The sequence below is a fragment of the Pleurodeles waltl genome, chromosome 11, assembly GCF_031143425.1.
Source record: "Pleurodeles waltl isolate 20211129_DDA chromosome 11, aPleWal1.hap1.20221129, whole genome shotgun sequence".
In the NCBI taxonomy this organism is placed as follows: Eukaryota; Metazoa; Chordata; class Amphibia; order Caudata; family Salamandridae; genus Pleurodeles; species Pleurodeles waltl.
Window position 1 is genome coordinate 579,168,385 of NC_090450.1, and position 23,316 is coordinate 579,191,700.

The 23,316-nt window shown below is 45.0% G+C and overlaps 1 long non-coding RNA gene across 1 annotated transcript in view; it reads right to left on the bottom strand.

Annotated features, from left to right (window-relative positions):
* LOC138266647 (uncharacterized) overlaps positions 1 to 18,291 on the bottom strand; it is a 421,676-nt gene extending 403,385 nt beyond the window's left edge. The window contains exon 1 of the long non-coding RNA XR_011199599.1: positions 18,162 to 18,291. This is a non-coding gene — a long non-coding RNA (uncharacterized lncRNA). The remainder of the gene's footprint in view (positions 1 to 18,161) is intronic.
* Between the last annotated feature and the right edge of the window lie 5,025 nt (positions 18,292 to 23,316).

Genomic DNA, 23,316 nt, shown 5'->3' on the forward strand with positions numbered 1-23,316 from the left:
TCCAACAAATGGAAACTGAACTGGCGCAGCTGCAGCTCAGAGCCGAAGAGGCAGAGGGACATTCAAGACGCAATAACATCAGATTTATTGGCATTCCGGAACGACTGGAACTACCCAATGCCGAGGATTTCATTGAAACCTGGCTGAAAGACACAATGCAAATACAAGATGCCACTAAAACACCAATGATAGAGAGAGCCCACAGAATTCCGGGCAGGCCCCCGCGGCCCGGAGCTCCACCTCGACCCCGGATAGCCCGGTTTCTTAACCACAGAGATAGAGATTCTGTCCTTCAACACTTTAGAACCTCTAACCAAATCAGCTTGGAAAACAATAATGTGTCTGCCTATCCGGACTACACGTTGGAAGTACAACGTAGAAGAGCAACATTCGTCAAAATCAAACAACTCTTGCGACAACATAGCATTACCTACTCTCTTATGTTTCCAGCCCGCCTGCGTATAACCGTTGATGAAAAAACGCTCATGTTTCCTACCCCGGAGGACGCATGGACATGGATTCAAGCTAAAGGTTTGATCAGCCCGCCAACGGAAAAGGCTACAACTGAAGAATGGATAACCCCCAGCACCAGGAGGAAAAAACAAAACAAGGCAACATCGCGCCCAAAAAAATCACAAATGGAAGCCGACCAAGAGCGAATCCTAAGGGAAACCAGCACATTTACACGATCACAAATCGATACCCGGAGCGAGACGGACATCACCGACAGCAGATCCCCTGGAGGGGAATCCAGTGCATCCTTCTCCCCCCTTCTGGCCAGCCCTGATCTCACCCCGCGCTCTGCGGATGAACTCTAGGACCCTAGTGCGAACATGAGCTGCGCCCCCATCGTGAGCCACGCAGGGGGCTGTGTGGCCCCCCTCTCCCCTGTGGTCGCAAGGGGAGTCCTGTGGCTGCCCCGGGACGGGGCCCAACCACTTGCCGCCTCTGCTGAGTTTCATTGGACCACTAAAGCAGATGCAACCACAACCTGGACCACGCAGGGACAGAACTATCCTGGAGATGGGCCTTTCGACACCCGGCTCCAATAAATCCACGCTCCCCGACACCCCAACTATTCCTGTATGGAACTTAATCTCCCAGACTGCAGTTTAGGCACTGGTTGTGCCACTAAGTTTCCATCTCGGGCTCTACCCGAAATATCCTTTTGCACGTTATCTCTCCCCTCTTCACTATCCCTACCCTTTTTTGCTATGTTTTCTCTTAGACCTGAGGGGGCTCGGGTGAGGGGCGCACACATCAGACTAGCGGCAATTAGCAGACGCATCTGGGGCTGGGACCCCGGGATCACAAAGGTGGGCGTGTAATAACTCAACCCAACATGATGAATAAGGAACCAATACACAATATAATGACTTGGAACGTTAAGGGAATGGCGGGAATAAGAAAGCGCAATAGGATATATGCACACTTAAAACGTCATCATATCCACATAGCCATTCTTCAAGAACGCACATCACCTCCGGAGATGTCCCATGGCTAGAAAGGAGGTGGGCCGGACAGATCTATGGTTCTGGAAACTCATCATTCGCTAGAGGGGTCCTGATATGGATAGCCCCAGGGGTCCCTTATGTGGTACAGCGCAGCGTCACCGACAAAGAAGGCAGGTACATACACTTAATAGGCCGCTTGGATGGGGAACTAATGGTGTTAAATGGACTGTACGTCCCGAACGTTGGACAGAGTGAATTCCTACAAAAAACGATCTCACACTTATCAAAACGACCTCCCCTCAACATGCACCTGGGGCGGGGACATGAACTGTGTTCAACAAATAGACATGGATAGATCATACCCCCCCATAGCAGCCTCCCCAATAACTGAAAACTCGCAGATGCTGCGCCAATGGATTTCAGACCGCCGCCTGACAGACACTTGGAGACACCTACAACCTCGCGATCGGGAATACTCCTACTACTCCCCGGTACATCTCCTCCATACCCGCATAGACCTTATTCTTACCTCACAAGATATTACTCAAAGGATCACAGGCGCAGAGTATACTGCTAGGGTAATCTCGGATCACTCCCCACTTGTTGCCCACATTAGATGGGGTAGACTGCGCGCTTGCATCCCAACCTGGCGCCTCCAGACCCAATTACAAGACCCCCCCATTTAAAGCGGAGATAGCCACACCCATTTCCTCTTACTTTACCCAAAACGAGGGGACAACGAGCTACAGATCAAACAAATGGGATGCACACAAGGCAGTCATAAGAGGAGCATGCATCTCAGCAACAGTCGGTGTACGTCAAACACTAGTACGTGAGCTTTGCAACCTGGAAAAGGAAGTACACTCCTTTGAGAGTAACTTCGCTAGGGGCGTGACTACACAAATAGAGCTAACTAGGAAGCGTTCGCAATGGAACAACGCTGACAAACGACTAGGTCTGTTCGATTATCACCACTACTTGGCTCGAACACACGCGGAAGGTGACAGATCGGGTAAACTACTGTCATGGCTCACACACAACGACCCCCGGAATTCCCCCATAGGAGCCATCCGTCTAGATACAGGATTAATCGTAAACGCCCAAGCTGATATCAACACAGCTTTTAAGGAGTATTGCAGCACACTTTATAAGGCTCCCCCCCCACCCGAAACACTACTGTGTGAGTTTTTCGGTGGTATCAGGCTGAACTGCCTAACCGCCGCACAGGTGGCGGACCTGGATAGGCCGATAGATATCACCGAGATACAACAAGCTCTAAAATAATTACCACAAGACAAAGCACCCGGTAGCGATGGACTACCCATTGAATATTACAGCACGATCCCGACTCAAACACTAACTCCATACCTAGTGATGCTATCCGAGGCCCTAAAACACGGCCAGCTACCCGATTCATGCCGGGAAACACTAATAGCAGTGTTTCCTAAACCGGGGCGAGACCCACTTGATGTACGTTCATATAGGCCACTATCGCTATTGAACACAGACTGTAAACTACTCGGTAAACTCCTAGCCACCCGCTTACTCCCATGTACGTCACACTTGGTACACCGTGATCAGTCCGGCTTTATACCTGGTCGTAGCACATTCAGCAACATTCGAAACTTATTGTGCCTAATGGCAAACTCACCAGAGGGCGACTATGCCCAAGTAGCAGTCTCATTAGACATAGAAAAGCATTCAACACGTTAGGATGGCCCTTCCTGATGGAAACACTACATTGCATGGGATTCAGACGGATATTCATTAACTGGGTAAGGGTGCTCTATACTAATCCACCAGCGAGAATCAAAACAGGCGACACAATCTCTCAATCGTTCAGTATTGAGAGAGGTACTAGACAGGGATGTCCATTATCCCCACTCTTATTCGCCCTTGCAATTGAACCACTAGCAGCCCACCTACGGGCGGTAGCCCCTCTGTGGGGCGTCCGTGACAACCACATAGTGTCTTTATACGCTGACGATGCACTGATCTTTCTCCGTGACCACACGGAATCCTTGCCCGACTTACTGAAATTACTACGTAAATTTAGCTCACTGGCTGGGCTGAAAGTGAACTGGTCAAAATCGTGCATATTTCCCAGGCGCCCAGTCCCTGAAACACACAGACTGCCCTCTAACCCGGGGGATCTGAAGTGGTGTTACACCACCTTCAAATACTTAGGTATAAACATATACCACTACACTCGGGACCTCAGGGACGGCAACTTAGGGCAAGCGATCAGATCCATCAGAGGCTCCTTGCCCTTTTGGTGCTCACTCCCACTTTCACCAATGGGCAGAGTAGCCATAGCAAAGATGATAATTCTACCTCGTCTGTTGTATTTCTTCATGGCCCTCCCACTGGCTCTAACAGCCTCCTTCTTTAAACCACTGAATAGCTTATTAACAGATCTCATATGGGGCAATGGAAGGCGACGCGTAGCATTGTCTGAAATATACCATCCACTAAAAATGGGCGGAATGGGAGCACCCAGATTTGAACTGTATTACACATCTTCCCACTTACAATGGATATCCACCTGGCTTGGTCGCCCTGATGGCGCTGAATCACAATCGATTCTCTCGTCTTTAGGAAACATGGGATTATTGCATTACCTGATGAATCGTGAGTCCCCCAAACACCCACGAAATATTCTATTGAAAACTGCGCACTGGATAAGGGGCCGTCACGTGCTTACTGGCAATAACACACCACAGTACTCCCCAGGATACCACTATTAGTCATCCCGAAACTTGCCGACATAGCTGCCAAGGTAGGCCTGAACGGATGGTACGACAAGGGAATACGCACCATCGGTGACATTTATAATGAAGGACACCTCCCAACCTTTAATGCTTTATCTGACAAACATAATCTGGTGCAAGGAAGCTTTATAGTAATTCGGAGCAGTGCAACAGGCACTATGGTCCCGCTGGAATAGCGGAAGCTCCGAACCAAATATCTCCCCCAGATTGCATGATTTGCTAGGAAGCATAGAAGACCCAATAAATGTATCAAGAGCATACACAATTTTAACTTCCCACCTGTAAACAAACAAGAACAAGCAAAGAACAGATGGGACGCTGAGCTAGCAGAGCCCTTATCGCAGCCTGCATGGAGTCAGGCTTTGAAAATGATAAAAGAGGTATCACGTAACCCGTGTTTCCGTTACACCCAGCTTAATTATTTGCACCAAACATACCTATCACCCCACCGTATAACTCGCATGTTCCCTCAATCGATGCAGACATGCCCCAGATGCGCTACTCCCGAGGCCACCTTCTACCACATGACCTGGGAATGCCCCCCAATACGAAAAGTATGGTGCGACATAATAACATTGCTTGCTGAATGGACAGCCGTTACACTGTCCCCCACCCTGGAGCTATGTTTACTGGGAATAGGCCCAAGCCTTAAAAATCGAAAACAAACACTCAGATGCATAGCACTAGCGCTGGTGATGTACAGACGCCTCATAGCTATGCACTGGAAAGCCCCGGCCGCTCCTTGCATTGATCAATGGCACGCTGAACTGCTACGCTGGGCCAAGGCCGAGGAGCGGACGTTGCAGCTACTCTTAGAAAAATGGATCCCGGTCAAAGGTCTTGACACTTGGAACTCCTTCATAACAACCATAGAAAGCAAAGACGACGAGCGACCGCCCTAAACATTCTCCCAAAACAACAAAACCCAGGCGATAATTGAATCGAATACTCCTAAATAACACAACTCCCCTATAAACATTACACAGTCGCTATCCAACATACCTTAGGCAAATTATCACACAGGGGAGCCTAATCACCACACAAGCCTAAAAATATGCAACAAAAAATAAAATAGGCGGAAAATGTAGAGGGAAAAAAGAGGGGAAAAAAAAAGGGTGGGGACTCACAGTGACTGCACCAAGGATGCACTACCTAATCGGGGGCTATCCCCCAATAGTAACACCAACCTTTTAGAGGCCTACGGTCCTCTGCTCTCGCACCCCCCCCGCAAGCCTCCCCCCCTGTGTGTGCCCCGCGGTCTCCTGGACCCCCCCCTTTCTTACTGTATATTTCCTTTACATCTCCCTCGTTCGCAGATCTCTTGTGTAACAGGGTATGTTAGATAGATGCTTTGCCCGGGCCCTGCCACCTCGCCCCGGAGGGCGGCCGCACGGGTACCCCGGCGGTGGTGCGGACAGGGGTGGGGGGCACACCAGCTCTGGAATGGTAAATGTAGCCGCCTAGAGCGGCACGGAGTGTATACCCCTTGTATCGTGTTATACTCACCTATATTTTTCATTTGTGTACATTTGCTGTGTGATATAATAATAAAAATACATTTAAAAAAAAGCCAATAGGCAGCTAAACTGAACACAACATGTAATGTGCTACTGGTGAATATTGAGCAACTAATATGCGCAGTGGTGAAACACAAAGTCATTGGTCAAACACAATTAATAGCATCACAGGTCTACAAGGTAGAAGTAAGTGGCCAATGTATACAATCATTTAATGGGGTGCTTCAGACTTCAGTGAGGGAATTAGGGCATACTGAAGACCCACTACAGGACCTGGAAAATACCACTCAAACTGACACCACAGCCAAACCTAAGATACACTCAGCTACAGGCTGTCATGTTGAACTCTTAGAATTAATTAACTGCATAGACTATAAACAATACATACCTAGATCTCATGCAGAAGTGGATAAATCTAGCAGGATGTTAGCAAGGATGGTCAAACGTGATGCAGCCACTTCCCCGGGTGCTGCCATTAAAGTCCCCCAGACATACTGGTGTACTCAAAAGAAGCTATTCACATGGTTTTCTATACTCCTTACAATACACTATACAGCCCAGTGGCTAACCCTAATCAAAAATCACATTTCATCCTAACTAGAAAGGCTAGGTTCACTGCATATACTAGCCAACCAAATCAAACTGGTGGAATCCACAATCACTGTACAGGAAGACCAATGCGCCATACATAATTTCATGACCTGTAAAACCCCAGGGCTTAATGGACTGCCAACAGAATTTTACAGTGCTTACTCTGACCTTCTGGCTCCCAGGTTGACAGAGCTATATAAAGCTGCACTTGCCAATGATACCTTAGCTCTTACTATGTGCAAAGCTATTCTGGTTTCCATCGTAAAGCTGGGTCAGAACCCGCTGTAGGTCACCTCATATAGACCCCCAGGTATTCTGAACAACAATGATACAATTTTTAGTAAGATTTTGGTGTCACGCTGTAGGAAAGTACCATCTTGCCTGGCATGTTACCCCCATTTTTCACTGTATATATGTTGTTTTAGTTGTATGTGTCACTGGGACCCTGGTAACCCAGGGCCCCAGTGCTCATAAGTGTGCCTGAATGTGTTACCTGTGTAGTGACTAACTGTCTCACTGAGGCTCTGCTAATCAGAACCTCAGTGGTTATGCTCTCTCATTTCTTTCCAAATTGTCACTAACAGGCTAGTGACCATTTTTACCAATTTACATTGGCTTACTGGAACACCCTTATAATTCCCTAGTATATGGTACTGAGGTACCCAGGGTATTGGGGTTCCAGGAGATCCCTATGGGCTGCAGCATTTCTTTTGCCACCCATAGGGAGCTCTGACAAATCTTACACAGGCCTGCCACTGCAGCCTGAGTGAAATAACGTCCACGTTATTTCACAGCCATTTTACACTGCACTTAAGTAACTTATAAGTCACCTATATGTCTAACCTTTACCTGGTAAAGGTTAGGTGCAAAGTTACTTAGTGTGAGGGCACCCTGGCACTAGCCAAGGTGCCCCCACATTGTTCAGAGCCAATTCACTGAACTTTGTGAGTGCGGGGACACCATTACACGCGTGCACTACATATAGGTCACTACCTATATGTAGCTTCACCATGGTAACTCCGAATATGGCCATGTAACATGTCTATGATCATGGAATTGCCCCCTCTATGCCATCCTGACATTGTTGGTACAATTCCATGATCCCAGTGGTCTGTAGCACAGACCCTGGTACTGCCAGACTGCCCTTCCTGGGGTTTCTCTGCAGCTGCTGCTGCTGCCAACCCCTCAGACAGGCAGCTGCCCTCCTGGGGTCCAGCCAGGCCTGGCCCAGGATGGCAGAACAAAGAACTTCCTCTGAGAGAGGGTGTGACACCCTCTCCCTTTGGAAAATGGTGTGAAGGCAGGGGAGGAGTAGCCTCCCCCAGCCTCTGGAAATGCTTTGTTGGGCACAGATGTGCCCAATTCTGCATAAGCCAGTCTACACCGGTTCAGGGACCCCTTAGCCCCTGCTCTGGCGCGAAACTGGACAAAGGAAAGGGGAGTGACCACTCCCCTGACCTGCACCTCCCCTGGGAGGTGTCCAGAGCTCCTCCAGTGTGCTCCAGACCTCTGCCATCTTGGAAACAGAGGTGCTGCTGGCACACTGGACTGCTCTGAGTGGCCAGTGCCACCAGGTGACGTCAGAGACTCCTTGTGATAGGCTCCTTCAGGTGTTAGTAGCCTTTCCTCTCTCCTAGGTAGCCAAACCCTCTTTTCTGGCTATTTAGGGTCTCTGTCTCTGGGGAAACTTTAGATAACGAATGCATGAGCTCAGCCGAGTTCCTCTGCATCTCCCTCTTCACCTTCTGATAAGGAATCGACCGCTGACCGCGCTGGAAGCCTGCAAACCTGCAACATAGTAGCAAAGACGACTACTGCAACTCTGTAACGCTGATCCTGCCGCCTTCTCGACTGTTTTCCTGCTTGTGCATGCTGTGGGGGTAGTCCGCCTCCTCTCTGCACCAGAAGCTCCGAAGAAATCTCCCGTGGGTCGACGGAATCTTCACCCTGCAACCGCAGGCACCAAAAAGCTGCATTACCGGTCCCTTGGGTCTCCTCTCAGCACGACGAGCGAGGTCCCTCGAATCCAGCGACACCGTCCAAGTGACCCCCACAGTCCAGTGACTCTTCAGCCCAAGTTTGGTGGAGGTAAGTCCTTGCCTCACCTCGCTGGGCTGCATTGCTGGGAACCGCGACTTTGCAAGCTACTCCGGCCCCTGTGCACTTCCGGCGGAAATCCTTCGTGCACAGCCAAGCCTGGGTCCACGGCACTCTAACCTGCATTGCACGACTTTCTAAGTTGATCTCCGGCGACGTGGGACTCCTTTGTGCAACTTCGGCGAGCACCGTTTCACGCATCCTCGTAGTGCCTGTTTCTGGCACTTCTCCGGGTGCTACCTGCTTCAGTGAGGGCTCTTTGTCTTGCTCGACGTCCCCTCTCTCTGCAGGTCCAATTTGCGACCTCCTGGTCCCTCCTGGGCCCCAGCAGCGTCCAAAAACGCCAAACGCACGATTTGCGTGTAGCAAGGCTTGTTGGCGTCCATCCGGCGGGAAAACACTTCTGCACGACTCTCCAAGGCGTGGGGGATCCATCCTCCAAAGGGGAAGTCTCTAGCCCTTGTCGTTCCTGCAGTATTCACAGCTCTTCAGCCTAGTAAGAGCTTCTTTGCACCAACCGCTGGCATTTCTTGGGCATCTGCCCATCTCCGAGTTGCTTGTGACTTTTGGACTTGGTCCCCTTGTTCCACAGGTACCCTCAGTCAGGAATCCATCGTTGTTGCATTGCTGATTTGTGTTTTCCTTGCATTTTCCCTCTAACACGACTATTTTGTCCTTAGGGGAACTTTGGTGCACTTTGCACTCACTTTTCAGGGTCTTGGGGAGGGTTATTTTGCTAACTCTCACTATTTTCTAATAGTCCCAGCGACCCTCTACAAGGTCACATAGGTTTGGGGTCCATTCGTGGTTCGCATTCCACTTCTGGAGTATATGGTTTGTGTTGCCCCTATCCCTATGTTTCCCCATTGCATCCTATTGTAACTATACATTGTTTGCACTGTTTTCTAAGACTATACTGCATATTTTTGCTATTGTGTATATATATCTTGTGTATATTTCCTATCCTCTCACTGAGGGTACACTCTAAGATACTTTGGCATATTGTCATAAAAATAAAGTACCTTTATTTTTAGTATAACTGTGTATTGTGTTTTCTTATGATATTGTGCATATGACACTAAGTGGTACTGTAGTAGCTTCACACGTCTCCTAGTTCAGCCTAAGCTGCTCTGCTAAGCTACCATTATCTATCAGCCTAAGCTGCTAGACACCCTATACACTAATAAGGGATAACTGGGCCTGGTGCAAGGTGCAAGTGCCCCTTGGTACTCACTACAAGCCAGTCCAGCCTCCTACACACGCTTACTAGCTCTCCTCCCTATTCCAGTCCATGCAGATCAGGTTGGTTTAATTCCAGGACGCTCCACATCTCTTAATATACACCCCCTACATCGACTTCTTGAATCGATCTCACCACACTGCCCGCATTCTTAGTCCTAGACTGAGAAAAAACGTTTGACATGCTGAATTGGGTATCATATATTGATTGATGGCTAAAATTAAGATAGGTCAACTCATTTCTGACACTATCCCGGTTAGGAGAGGCACCTGACAGGGTTGTCAATATTCTTTTCTCTCCCCTTCCCACTGGTGAAGGAGAGATTAGCCACCATATTGGGTCAGTTGGGAGAAAACTTAGGTATTATACTTGATAGAGAGACATATTTTGTCTTTCTAGGCTTATGGCGTTCTGATTGACGACAGAGCTATGTACAACAATACGATAACCGTTACTACAACTGGGCTCATTTAAAATGGTAGATGGCTTTGGAGTTAACTGGACCAAGTCTTGCCTGTTTCCCCTAAGCGCAGAATGTCCTGTGCAAGCCATTGACATAGGTGGTCAACACATCAAGTTGGAGCCCACCACTTTCTGCTATCTAGGAGTTAATATTTACCATTCTACCAAAGATTTGATTGATGGAAATTTGATGAGAGCAGAGTCTTCAGTCGGATCCCAGATCTCGTTTCGGAGGAAAGTCACCCTGTCAGTGGCAGACAGAGTGGCCACTGCAAAGATAATAGTATCCAGATTGATCTACTACTTCTCTAACATGTCTGTTTATGGTGAGTGGAGCCTCTTCCGCACTTCGGTTAGCAGGATGGTGGAACTAATATGGACTAACTGCAGGTGCCAGATTTCCTCAGCAAAATTAAACCTACAGAACATGGTAGTATATACACCCTGAATTTAGATCATAACTATCTGACAGCGCAGCTCCAATGGCCCTCCCATTGGTAAGCTGGCCTCCACCCTTCTGTGGTATCTACAGCAAGCACACAGTGTTAAAAATATAAGTATATGAACTATTCACCCAGCACTCTAGGTTACCTAAATCATCTAATAAACGTATGCATATGGCTTACACTACATTTCTCTCAACAAACTGTCCCTTATGCTCATGGGATATTGCGGTTGAGTCTCCAGTCCTTCTGGTAGGGCATGTCTACAACTGCAGCTGAGACCTGGGAACACTTTCTCAAGATGGGGCTTTTATCCTGTTAGACACCCTCTCAGAGCAATCTGGCCTTCCCCGGGATAATTTCTTCTTCACAAGCAATTTATTCTGACACTCACCTCCACCTGGGCCACAACTTTCACACACCCTCCCTAACACCCACTGGTTGAGACATTATTTACCATGAGACCAGAACGCAAACTAATAACTTGGACAGTAAGATCCATCCCAGTTTCGACCAGAGACCCATTAGCATTCCGAAGCCTCAAATCTGAAGAGGGCAGACCATGCATATACACAAAAACACTGGGAGAACCTATTGGCTCTCTCACACAAAATTTTGAGAAACACCAAATTCCAATACATACAACATAAAAGTTTACATCATGCATACATGACAGATTGAGCACAATATATGCAAACAGCAGTGCCAACTGCTCACCCACTGCCCCCTAATGGAATAGCATCTGCACTGTACTATCCAATACACTGGTTGTCAAGGCCTCTATAGCCTAGATAGTTGTATAATTGGACTCTGCAAGTGCCCTAAATCGACCAATCAGGCCTCAAAAAATCATAAAAATGTTACTAGACCTGCAGGTCGTGTATCTTGAACAATCTACCGGACCTAACTGTAATGTACTTGACCCGGAAATGGGTCTCAAATTGTGTGATCCTATGCAAATATTGTATTTTACAGTCGCCTTTTTCATCATTCTCACATATGAGTGCACCTTCAAAAACGCGAGTTCAGCATTTCTGCTGTAAAAAAGTCCTTTGTTTGATTAAATACACTAAACGTTTGCTCCGTGTATAATAAATCTAGCCCACATATAGGGTATACATGATCCATGCATGACTTGCTCTTTAGTTTACTAATAGCTATGCCATCAGTGAAGGAGTGTTTATCCGTTTATGTTTAAACACTCACAATAAGCATATTACTAAAGCATGATGTGGAAGTGCACTGTCATTTACAGACAGTAAATTTCCAAGAAATATCCAAAAACCTTCCCACTAACTTTTTTTTCATCCTATTACAATATCTTTTTCATCACACAAGTGCAAAAAATGGTCTTTCAACAGCTATTAAAATATATTTTGAAATCTTGACTTAGATATAGAAATGTTGTGTGTTAGGAAAGACCCCCATAGCAGAGCCTTTTGTTTCACACAGGTCACAAGGAAAAGTATTTGCATTGCAAGAAGACAAACTGACTTTTGACATCTGTTTCTGAACAAAGAGCAACTGACAAGAATAAGATTTAAGGGCCTCTTAATTGCTAATTCAGTTTCTGTCTGAACAGAACAGGTGTTCTTTGTCCACTCCCGCATAGTTTATAAAAATAGCTCGACCTTATAAAAAATGACTTTCAAGCCATGCCAATGCTGCCAACAAATTTCTCCACCTTGCCTTCCTACTCATTAGTCATTCTATTATGAAATGGAAAGCCCTGTGGATCTTACAAACTGTATCCCACTGGCAAGCCACTGTTCTGAGCAAGGCTACATGAGAATCTACTGCTCTGAAGTGTGAAAAGAATAGTAGCTTCAGGACACACTCTATTTTAAGTACCAAATTAATTTACTCCTTAATAAAATGTTTTCGGGAATGATACTAGACCCCTTTAAAGCACAAATCGCACGTCTCACGACTGTATCATTTACTCAATACGCACAAATACACCATTATCGGGCAGCTTTCAACCACTTCTTCTTCTGCGTACTTTGGTCCCCTTCACCATACTAGTACAAGCACTCCATTTTCATTATTTTTCCAGACCTGTGTTTACTGTTACAATATTCAGTTTCTTTTTCACTGCATGATTTATGGACTAGCATACCCTGCTAATTTTAACTCATAGGACCACTAAATCGATTTCACTGCGTAATTACATACCTACAGTTCCGTAACTGTAATGTCTATCCTGTACTTCTATCTTTACTATGAGTCGCATGTATGTTGTATGTCTACTATAAATCAATTAAGACAGTAAGGGGGGGGGGGAGGTTCTTTTTTTTGCTTTTTGCCATTTTGTCTATAAATGGCCATACTGGCCACATGCCTTTCCCTCCATGCTCTTTCACACCACAAGTAGAAACGGTCTGTGTATTGGTATAGCTAGCGCCCAGCCTCTGTGATCTAAGTTTCATTGACAAATGCACATGTGAATGGCAGCAGTCTGATCTAAAGGAAATGACAGCACGATACAAAAACAGGATTTACCACATTGACAGCAAAATGACCTTCAGAATGGGGACTTGGAATATTGCCTAGTTGAGATCACCAACACATTCCTCTCAGTGAACTAAGCAATTGCACCACATCTCTCATTTAGAGCTCCAGCATCAATGCTTTGTAACATCAGAGGAACATTAGTGTACATGTTGAAGGAAAATACCCTTTTTAAAAGTACTAACCAACATTAACCTCACCATTGTTTAAAATCGTCACTTTGAGAGTTTTTATGTTCAATTACACCTTAAATGTGGAAAATTAGTTATTTACGATAGTAACTTTTAGATGTCCTTTTACTGGTATTAACTCAGATCCGTTACAAATGTAAACATCCACTGACAAAAAAGGCAATACGTCTTGTATTGGCTGCCAATTTTTTGAATTGCTAATGTTTGCAAATGTTTTTGTAAAACTGTACAAATGAGCGACTTTTTGAGTTTAAGTGTACACCGAGCAAGGTCAGAATACAGTCACTCACAGACAGGAAAGCCAAAGGAGAAAGTTGACTGATTATGTGATCTGTGCTGTGGTAGGCAGAACAAAAATGTGAATAACACACAGAGACCAATGTATGAAGCGAGCTGGCTGAAAACGCTTACAAGTATATCATCTATGTATAAGTTAATTAAAATCAAGAGGTCATGGCTTAGGCCAAACCTAGAAAGGTCAGTGCATTGCTTCTTAAAGCAATGTTAGCAATGCTGTTTGTATTTTACTGCATGACAGATATTACTAAAGGTTTACAGATGCACTTTAAAAAAATTAATTAAAAATAAAATCGAGGCTCATGTTTTGCCTTTGTGTGGCTTTGTAGTGAGACAGGCAAATGGACGTGAATGTGTTGTTTATAACTGAATATATTGTAAATCATACGTACATGCTTGCATACTGTATGTTGCAAAGACCTATGATTGTAAAGGGAGGTATCATAAGCTTGCAAAAGCCTTCCAGAACGGTTAAACACACCATTATTTGGTGGTAATCTTCATTCACCTTAACCGGATCACCCTTCTAAATGTCCAACTTCACTTAGAGCTCTTAAATTTATCTTCCATGCATATCTCAGTCCACATTTTTTTTGCATCTTGAACTGATACTCATTTAAAGAGGACTACAAGTCTCAGAATAAAATGACAAACGATCTTGACTGGCTACACTTCTTATGCGCAGACCTCGGGTACTCGAGAACTCTTATTATTGGGATATGGGGGAGTAAAATTAAACAAAATATTAAACACATACACAGAAAAAACAATATTACAATTTAAATAATTTATTGGTGCTGTTAATTTTCTCAGAACAAGTTTACATGAGATAGAAAATATTTGTATGCAACATCACATCAGATTGAAAAGTTCCATTGCATATATGTGAATCATAACTCAAAGGATTCCAAACCCTCCGTTAGTATAATTGTTACTCGAATAACACGTATAAAGTTCAACAGTCGTGAAACACAAGACAATCCTGCAAGAGCCACTACAAGTTTGGCAGTTGTTCTTCTGCTTCTTCAGGGCTGCAGAAAACACAAACGTATTTTTTTTTACATTACTCATCAATTGTTTTTTAACCACCAATACTTATAGCAAGTTTTCTAACATTTAACTGTTACATATCCTACCAACATTTCCCCATATCAATGAATGAAATCCTATATGAACATACATTCAATGGCCTCCTAAATGTAACTCCCTTATCATTATACAATATGAATCTAAGCAACAAGAATACAATTCAAAAGAAGCAGAATTCAAACCTTCAGAGAATCAATTACCATACTAACTGTTTGACCAAGGGTAAGAGGCAGAACAGAGATCCAAGATGATAATGATGCAATCTTAATTTTTGTTGTTGCTTAGATTTATATTGTATATAGATAACGGAGTTGCATTTAGGTCATGGAGTTTATGTAAATACTTTCATTGATATGGGCAAATGTTGGTAGGAAATGTTAATCAAATATTAGACAATTTTGCATATACATACTAGTGGTTAAAAAAGCAACTGATGAGTAATACAAATATTTTCAACCTTGTGTAAACTTGTCTGAGAATATTAACAGTACCAGTAAATGATTTAGATTTTAATGATATGTTTTTTCTCTTTCTTTGTATATGTTTAATATTTTGTGTTTTATTTAACGCCCACATCTAAATAGTAAAATATTGTAATTTGTATGCCAGGCGGATAACTAGTATTGTGGGTTGAGAGGCATAGCCGTCAAGCTTGGGTTATCAGCATTTTGTGATATTTGAGAACTCTGTTCACCCACATCTGAAGAGTCAGCAGCTGGAGGGGCATGCTTCCTATAATAGTGATTGTTTGTTCCCCATCTATTTTTTGATCGTGTTCACTCGTTTTGTGTTTTCGAAGGACGTCGGCTTTGATACCTGGCACTACTCGTTAGTGTAAGTGCAGATATTTTGACATGAATAATTATTCTTATATAATCATACTGATGTCTAATATGAGAAATGCTTCAAATGAAAAATAAATGTTAAAATGAAAATTGTGCCTACTTAGTGGCCACCATCAGAGTAAAAGGCCTGCACATATTTTTTAACATGTGTTAACTCAGTGATGAAAGAAAAATATTCTGTCTCCTTAAGAAGATGTTCTTTGCAAAAATAAATGCTGTAATAATACAAGTAATTCTTGGGTTTTCTGCTGTGCCTTTTGGCAGAGCAAGGTCAGAGATAATGTTGAATGTCTGACCAAATAAATGAAAGCACTTGTTCTCTGCTGTGTGTCAAACAAGCAAGGTCACAGCATGCACTTATCTGTCTGCCAAGCTGAGCTAAAGTATCAACTAAAAAAAAAAAAAAATCCATAGAATTACAACCTTCTTTTGTCTTAATCATGAGTTTATTCTATGTTTGTACTAATAAAATGTGTTTCTCTCGAGGATAAGAACTGATTTGGGAAAATGTTTGTACTTCTTCCTGACTACTGTCCGGCAGCACGTGTATTCGGAAATGTGTTGAACAAAGACCTTCACTGAACAGTGCAGAAATACATCTGAGATAATAATTAATATCGTTTGGGCTCACGCAAAAAGGAAGGGGCAGAGAAATACACAACATTTAGGCTAATATTGGGATATTTTCTGATGAGCTAATATTTGTGACTGGATGATTTATGCACATATGAAGTTTTCAGCCAATCACAGAAGTTTAGCAAGTTTAATTTAATGTTTGAGTATCAGACATTGGGGGTTTGTTCATTGCTTGAATTATTTTTCTATGCTCCATGCAATGATGATGGTGTTTACTTTAGCACAGTGCTTAGAGCATGTAGTGCTATGCTTCCTGCCTTAAATAATTAACTTGATGGTTTACAGAACTTAGAGTTCAAATTCTGAATTGTCACCCCCTTTCCCTGTCCTGATGCTAATGTCCCCCTGATAAAGTTATAACCTAATTTCTGATTACCTTAAGGAGAGGTAAATGTATGAATTCTGTGTATTGTATTTGTCTTTTGTTTTGCAGGTACCAGCTGCTACTGTTCTAATTTCTGCTGCTATTTTTGATAGTGCCTTAGCTAGATGTTTTCTAAATTTATGTTACTAAAACTTTTGCATGATGCCCAACATGCTAATTTGAGGTTAATGAGGGTTTTCTCTATGCTTATGATTTGATATTGTTTTATTACTGAATCAAATGTATTTTCTCTCTTTTACACAGATATTCATGTTATTGATTTGTGTTCTAACTATTGAGTTCATTGTTTTATTTTCTCTGTTTAAACTAAGATTTTTCAGGCCACTCCATCAGCCTATGATGCTTCTTTATTTGTACCAATTGGTGTTGAGAATAATTTTCGTGACCTTAGCGTTGTTAATATAGGGAAATACATATTTTAATTGATACCAAAAGGTGTGATTATTCATGGCCAAATGGGATATGGTGCGTCATATATTGATTCTCTGGTGATTATTATTATTGTTTAATGTTGTTTTATGTGTCAATAATCACTATGTTAATCAATTTGCTCATCAATATAATTTAAACAAGTCAAAAGGTTCATCGACCTTAAAGCAGCATCCAATCACTTACTATTATGAAACAGATGAGACAAGGATCTGCGCGTTAACATTAGGCACGCCAGAAAATTAATAAATGGCTTATTAATAAATTTGGAGTTCATTGTGTGCGTTCACGTCAGGGTTCTTACCATAAACCACTTGGCACAAAAGTTGGAGAATCATACAACAACACTTGTTATCCCATATTATCTCACCTCCGACGACCTGGAGTACATATTATCTGACGACCACCAAAGAATTCTGGTTAAAGTTCCACTCTTACCCCTAACTCTTCATGACTTTACCTGTTCTATAGACGCTAGCAGGGCCGACTTCAGGGAGGTGTGTTTGCACCGGTGATCGCCTGGATTGGGGGGGGCGCTGACCGCTGACCTCAGGAGGCGCTGTGTTTAGCAATGACTTCAGAAACTTGTGATTTAAAAGCACCTGCTTAAAAGTTCTGCGTGCCTCCAGACTCCAGGAGACAATTAAAATGTCAGGATACTCCTTATGATAAATGTTCCTGCTAGGGAGAGACATGGGAGCTTTGACTAAACACAAAGTAGCATAGAGGGCTAACATTCCTGCTGCAGAGAACAGAACTATATTTTATGAGGATAGCTGAGCGGATTCGTAAAAGCCGACCTTTACAAGCGCTTTAAAACAAATGAATGTATGTGGAAGGGGGTATGGAGAGATGAGGGGCACATTTGCCGGAAGTTAGAGTTATCCGAGGAGGTGGTCATGGGGGCAAAGAAGACTGTCGCACAGGGGCCGCCAGCGCTTAAGCCTGTCCTGGACGCTAGTGAACGGGGACTGGTACTGGTCACAGGAACTGCGCCAGAGAGAGGCCACCCCTAGCATCCACGCACACGTGTCCTCAAGAAAGGCGTCAACAGCTAAATTACTGGGCTACGAAGTAATTAAACATTGGGTGTTCACCGCAGGCACGGGTACTTCAGTCCTGTGCAGAAAAGCCGGTATGAACATTGTAAAAGCCAAGCTTGAGCGCGTGAACGTATATGTCTGAATAAGTGAGCGCTCTTACCGCTATTCCGTTGGCTGTCTTCAACCACAGGGTGACGAAAAAATCCACCAAACCCTTTCACCGAAGACACACCCTCCCGCCACCGCGGCTCTCTGCTGCTCGCGGGCCCTGAGGGAGTCTAACCGCCCGCCTGTCTCGAGGCTCGGCACTGATTGGAAAAGAGGGCAAAGTGACGGATTTCGTGCTGTTTGATTCGAAAGATTCCGGTCAGTCACGGTAACACCCCGCCCACCTCTGCGTGCCTTTCAAAGGGTTATTTTGGGTTTAAGGAAACAACCAGGTTAGATTTACATCGTGCCTAACCTACCCTCACAATAAGTGTCGGGAAGTGAAGAGGAGGTCAACGTTGCTGCCATGTATGTGAATGAGTGATATTTCTACATTGTCATTGTGCCCGAGTGACTTTTTTCATCACTTGTGATACTTGGACTGACACTTTATCAAGAGCGATTAGAAAAGAAAACGTGACCCTTACAAAAAGCAATCTGAGGTTTTCTAAAGTTGGCCTGCCTTACTTTCCTACTGGGTCTGTCTCTATTTCCATTTAGTAACAGTAAAACATGAGCGTTTTTTGACTGAAAAAAAGAACACCTGCTGATATAGATGAAAACACATAAAGCATGATTTGTGCAGTTTATTAGACAGTTTATCGTTGATTTTAATAAGGAAGCCCCAAATTACTTAACCGCAACTGCTCCACTAAATAAAATATATTGTCTATTTCAGAGCGTTTGCCTGTACCCTTTCATCTGTGGTTTAGAGACTCGTTTTCTTGTAGTATTGGTAAAGCAGTTCTAAAGAAAATGCACAATTGTATCGAAACAGTGTAATTAACCCCTTAGCTGCTGGGCCTTTCCCCCCCCCCAGTGCTGAGCCCTTTTTTGGCTATTTGGGGTAGTTCGCGCTTAGGGCTTCATAACTTTTTGTCCACATAAGCTAACCACGCCAAATTTGCGTCCTTTTTTTCCAACATCCTAGGGATTCTAATGGTACCCAGAGTTTGTGGTTTACCCTGGAGGAGACCAAGAAAATAGCCAAAATACAGTGAAAATTTCGTTTTTTCCAAAAAAATGGGAAAAAAGGGCCGCCGAAGAAGGCTTGTGGTTGTTCCCCTGAAAATGCCATCAACAAAGGGTTTCTGGTGCTGAAATCACTATCTTCCCGCCTTTCAGGAACGGGCAGACTTGAATCAGAAAACCACATTTTCCAACACAAATTTGGCATTTTACTGGGACATACCCCATTATTACTATTTTTGGTGCTTTCAACCTCCTTCCAGTTAGTGACAGGAATGGGTGTGAAACCAATGCTGGATCCCGGAAAGCTAAACATTTCTGAAAACTAGACAAAATTCTGGATTCAGCAAGGGGTCATTTGTATAGATCCTACAAGGTTTTCCTACAGAAAATAACAGCTGAAATAAAAAAATATTGAAATTGAGATGAAAACAACAGCCATTTTTCTTTATGTTTTACTCTGTAACTTTTTCCTGTGATGTCAGATTTCTGAAAGCAATATACCGTTTTGTCTGCTGGACTCTTCTGGTTGCGGGGATATAAAGGGCTTATAGGTTCATCAAGAACCCTAGGTACCCAGAGCCAATAAATGAGCTGCACCCTGCAGTTGGTTTTCATTCTATACTGGGTATACAGCAATTCATTTGCTGAAATATGAAGAGTGAAAAAGAGGTATCAAGAAAACCTTTGCATTTCCAAAATGGGATCAAGATAAGGTTTTGAGGAGCAGTGGTTATTTGCACATCTCTGAATTCCGAGGTGCCCATACTAGCATGTGAATTGCAGGGCATTTCTCAAATAGACGTCTTTTTTTACACACTCTCTTATATTTGGAAGGAAAAAATGTAGAGAAAGATATGGGGTAATAACACTTGTTTTGCTATTCTGTGTTCCCCCAAGTCTCCCGATAAAAATGATACCTCACTTGTGTGGGTAGGCCTAGCGCCCGCAACAGGAAATGCCCCAAAACACAACGTGGACACATACCAATTTTTGACAAAATACAGAGCTGTTTTTTGCAAAGTGCCTACCTGTAGATTATGGCCTCAAGCTCAGCCGGCACATAGGGAAACCTACCAAACCTGTGCATTTTTTAAAACTAGAGACGTAGGGGAATCCAAGATGGGGTGACTCGCGGGGCTCTGACCAGGTTCTGTTACCCAGAATCCTTTGCAAACCTCAAAAAGTGGCTAAAAAAACAATTTTTCCTCACATTTCGGTGACAGAAAGTTGTGGAATCTGAGAGGAACCACAAATTTCATTCTACCCAGCGTTCCCCCAAGTCTCCCGATAAAAATGATACCTCACTTGTGTGGGTAGGCCTAGCGCCCGCGACAGGAAATTCCCCAAAACACAACGTGGACACATCCCATTTTTTGACAGAAAACAGAGGTGTTTTTTGCAAAGTGCCTACCTGTAGATTTTGGCCTCTAGCTCAGCCGGCACATAGGGAAACCTACCAAACCTGTGCATTTTTGAAAACTAGAGACGTAGGGGAATCCAAGATGGGGTGACTCGCGGGGCTCTGACCAGGTTCTGTTACCCAGAATCCTTTGCAAACCTCAAAAAGTGGCTAAAAAAACAATTTTTCCCCACATTTCGGTGACAGAAAGTTGTGGAATCTGAGAGGAACCACAAATGTCCTTCTACCCAGCGTTCCCCCAAGTCTCCCGATAAAAATGATACCTCACTTGTGTGGGTAGGCCTAGCGCCCGAGACAGGAAATGCCCCAAAACACAACGTGGACACATCCCAATTTTTGACAGAAAACAGAGGTGTTTTTTGCAAAGTGCCTACCTGTAGATTTTGGCCTCTAGCTCAGCCGGCACCTAGGGAAACCTACCAAACCTGTGCATTTTTGAAAACTAGAGACCTAGGGTAATCCAAGATGGGGTGACTTGTGGGGCTCTGACCAGGTTCTGTTACTCAGAATCCTTTGCAGACATCAAAATTTGGCTAAAAAAACACATTTTCTTCACATTTCGGTGACAGAAAGTTCAGGAATCTGACAGGAGCCACAAATTTCCTTCCACCCAGCGTTCCCCCAAGTCTTCCGATAAAAATTATACCTCACTTGTGTGGGTAGGCCTAGCACCCGGGACAGGAAATGCCCCAAAACACAACGTGGACACATCCCATTTTTTGACAGAAAACAGAGGTTTTTTTTGCAAAGTGCCTACCTGTAGATTTTGGCCTCTAGCTCAGCCGGCACCTAGAGAAACCTACCAAACCTGTGCATTTTTGAAAACTAGAGACCTTGGGAATCCAAGATGGGGTGACTTGTGGGGCTCTGATCAGGTTCTGTTACTCAGAATCCTTTGCAAACCTCAAAATTTGGCTAAAAAAACAAGTTTTCGTCACATTTCGGTGACAGAAAGTTCTGGAATCTGAGAGGAGCTACAAATTTCCTTCCACCCAGCGTTCCGCCAAGTCTCCAGATAAAAATGATACCTCACTTGTGTGGGTAGGCCTAGCGCCCGCGACAGGAAATTCCCCAAAACACAACGTGGACACATCCCATTTTTTGACAGAAAACAGAGGTGTTTTTTGCAAAGTGCCTACCTGTAGATTTTGGCCTCTAGCTCAGCCGGCACCTAGGGAAACCTACCAAACCTGTGCATTGTTGAAAACTAGAGACCTAGGGAAATCCAAGATGGGGTGACTTGTGGGGCTCTGACCAGGTTCTGTTACTCAGAATCCTTTGCAAACCTCAAAATTTGGCTAAAAAACACGTTTTCCTCACATTTCGGTGACAGAAAGTTCTGGAATCTGAGAGGAGCCACACATTTCCTTCCACCCAGCGTTTCCCTAAGTCTCCCGTTAAAAATGATACCTCACTTGTGTGGGTAGGCTTAGCGCCCGCAACAGGAAATGCCCCAAAACACATTGGAGTGGAATGGGGGCCTGCGCCGTGTGGCGCGCTCGGGCCCCTGGGCTTGCGGGGACTTGTGCCTGACCGGGAGTCGAGCGATCCCACCTGGCAGCTGGAGGGGGACTGGATGGTGGTGTTGGAGCCGGTGACCCATCCGGGTTGGTACTGGGACCAGAGGCCCCGACCGGGGCCACGACCAGCCTGACCGGAATGTGGTGACGACATTGTGACGTGGCACAGTCAGAGAGAGGTGCCAACGGACTTTGTGGAGGGGGGGTCTGTTGTCACCCCCCGGTTGATGCAGGGGCTGAGAGTGATGGCCTGGGGCGGAGAGCTGACGTGGGCGGGCCCGTGGCGCGGTGGCCTATTTTGAGAGGAGTGGAGAGTGGCAGATGGCAGTGGACGAGGAGGCCCCCCCCCCCCAGTGAAACCGGTGTTGGTGCCCGGACTGGGCATGAGCTAACTGAGATACCATTGCTTGGGCGGATCGGATAGGTCCAGTCCCCCGGGAGGCTGCGGCCGCCCTCGGCCTGGCCCGGTCGCCTACTGGAAGGTGGTCCTGAGGGGCAAGGGGTGTGTCAACAGTGATTTCCCTACATAACTTTTGAGCCTTCGGAGGGGGTCCCGGTCACACCAGCACCGCCGAACCGGTGGCAGTGATGGGGAAAGACAAAGCAAGTAAGCAGCTGTCGGCGTCGCAGCAGCACATTGACCACTTTTCCAAGCAGACGACCCCTCGCGTGGTGGGTGACCAGGCTTCAGGCGCTACCACAACAGAAGGGGTAAATACAGTCCTTCAGGCCATCCAATTTTCGCAGTTGGCTGTAGAGACTAAAGATGGTGAAGTGCGAGAGGATGTGGGCCTGTTGCGGCAAGACCTACAGACAATGGTGGGTCATATTAAGGAGGTTGAGGACCGAGTCTCCCAGGTGGAGGATGAGACTGTGGACCTTAAGGCCAAGGTCGCCCAGCTACAGACTCGCATGGGTGAGCTTCACCACAGAGCAGAGGATGCTGAGAACCGCGCTAGGCGTAACAACTTGCGCTTCGTGGGATTCCCGGAGGAAGCGGAGGCCGGCCCGTGCCATTGAATTCTTGGAGTGTTGGATCAAGTCATGGATCCCGGATCAGAGACTCTCCCCCTAGTCCGCCTTGGTGCCCCAGCAGCCGATGATTGCACAGTTCCTCAACTTCAAAGACAGAGACAATATCCTTCGAGAGGCGAGGGCACAGCCGGACGTCTGCTGCGACAACCACAAGATCCTCA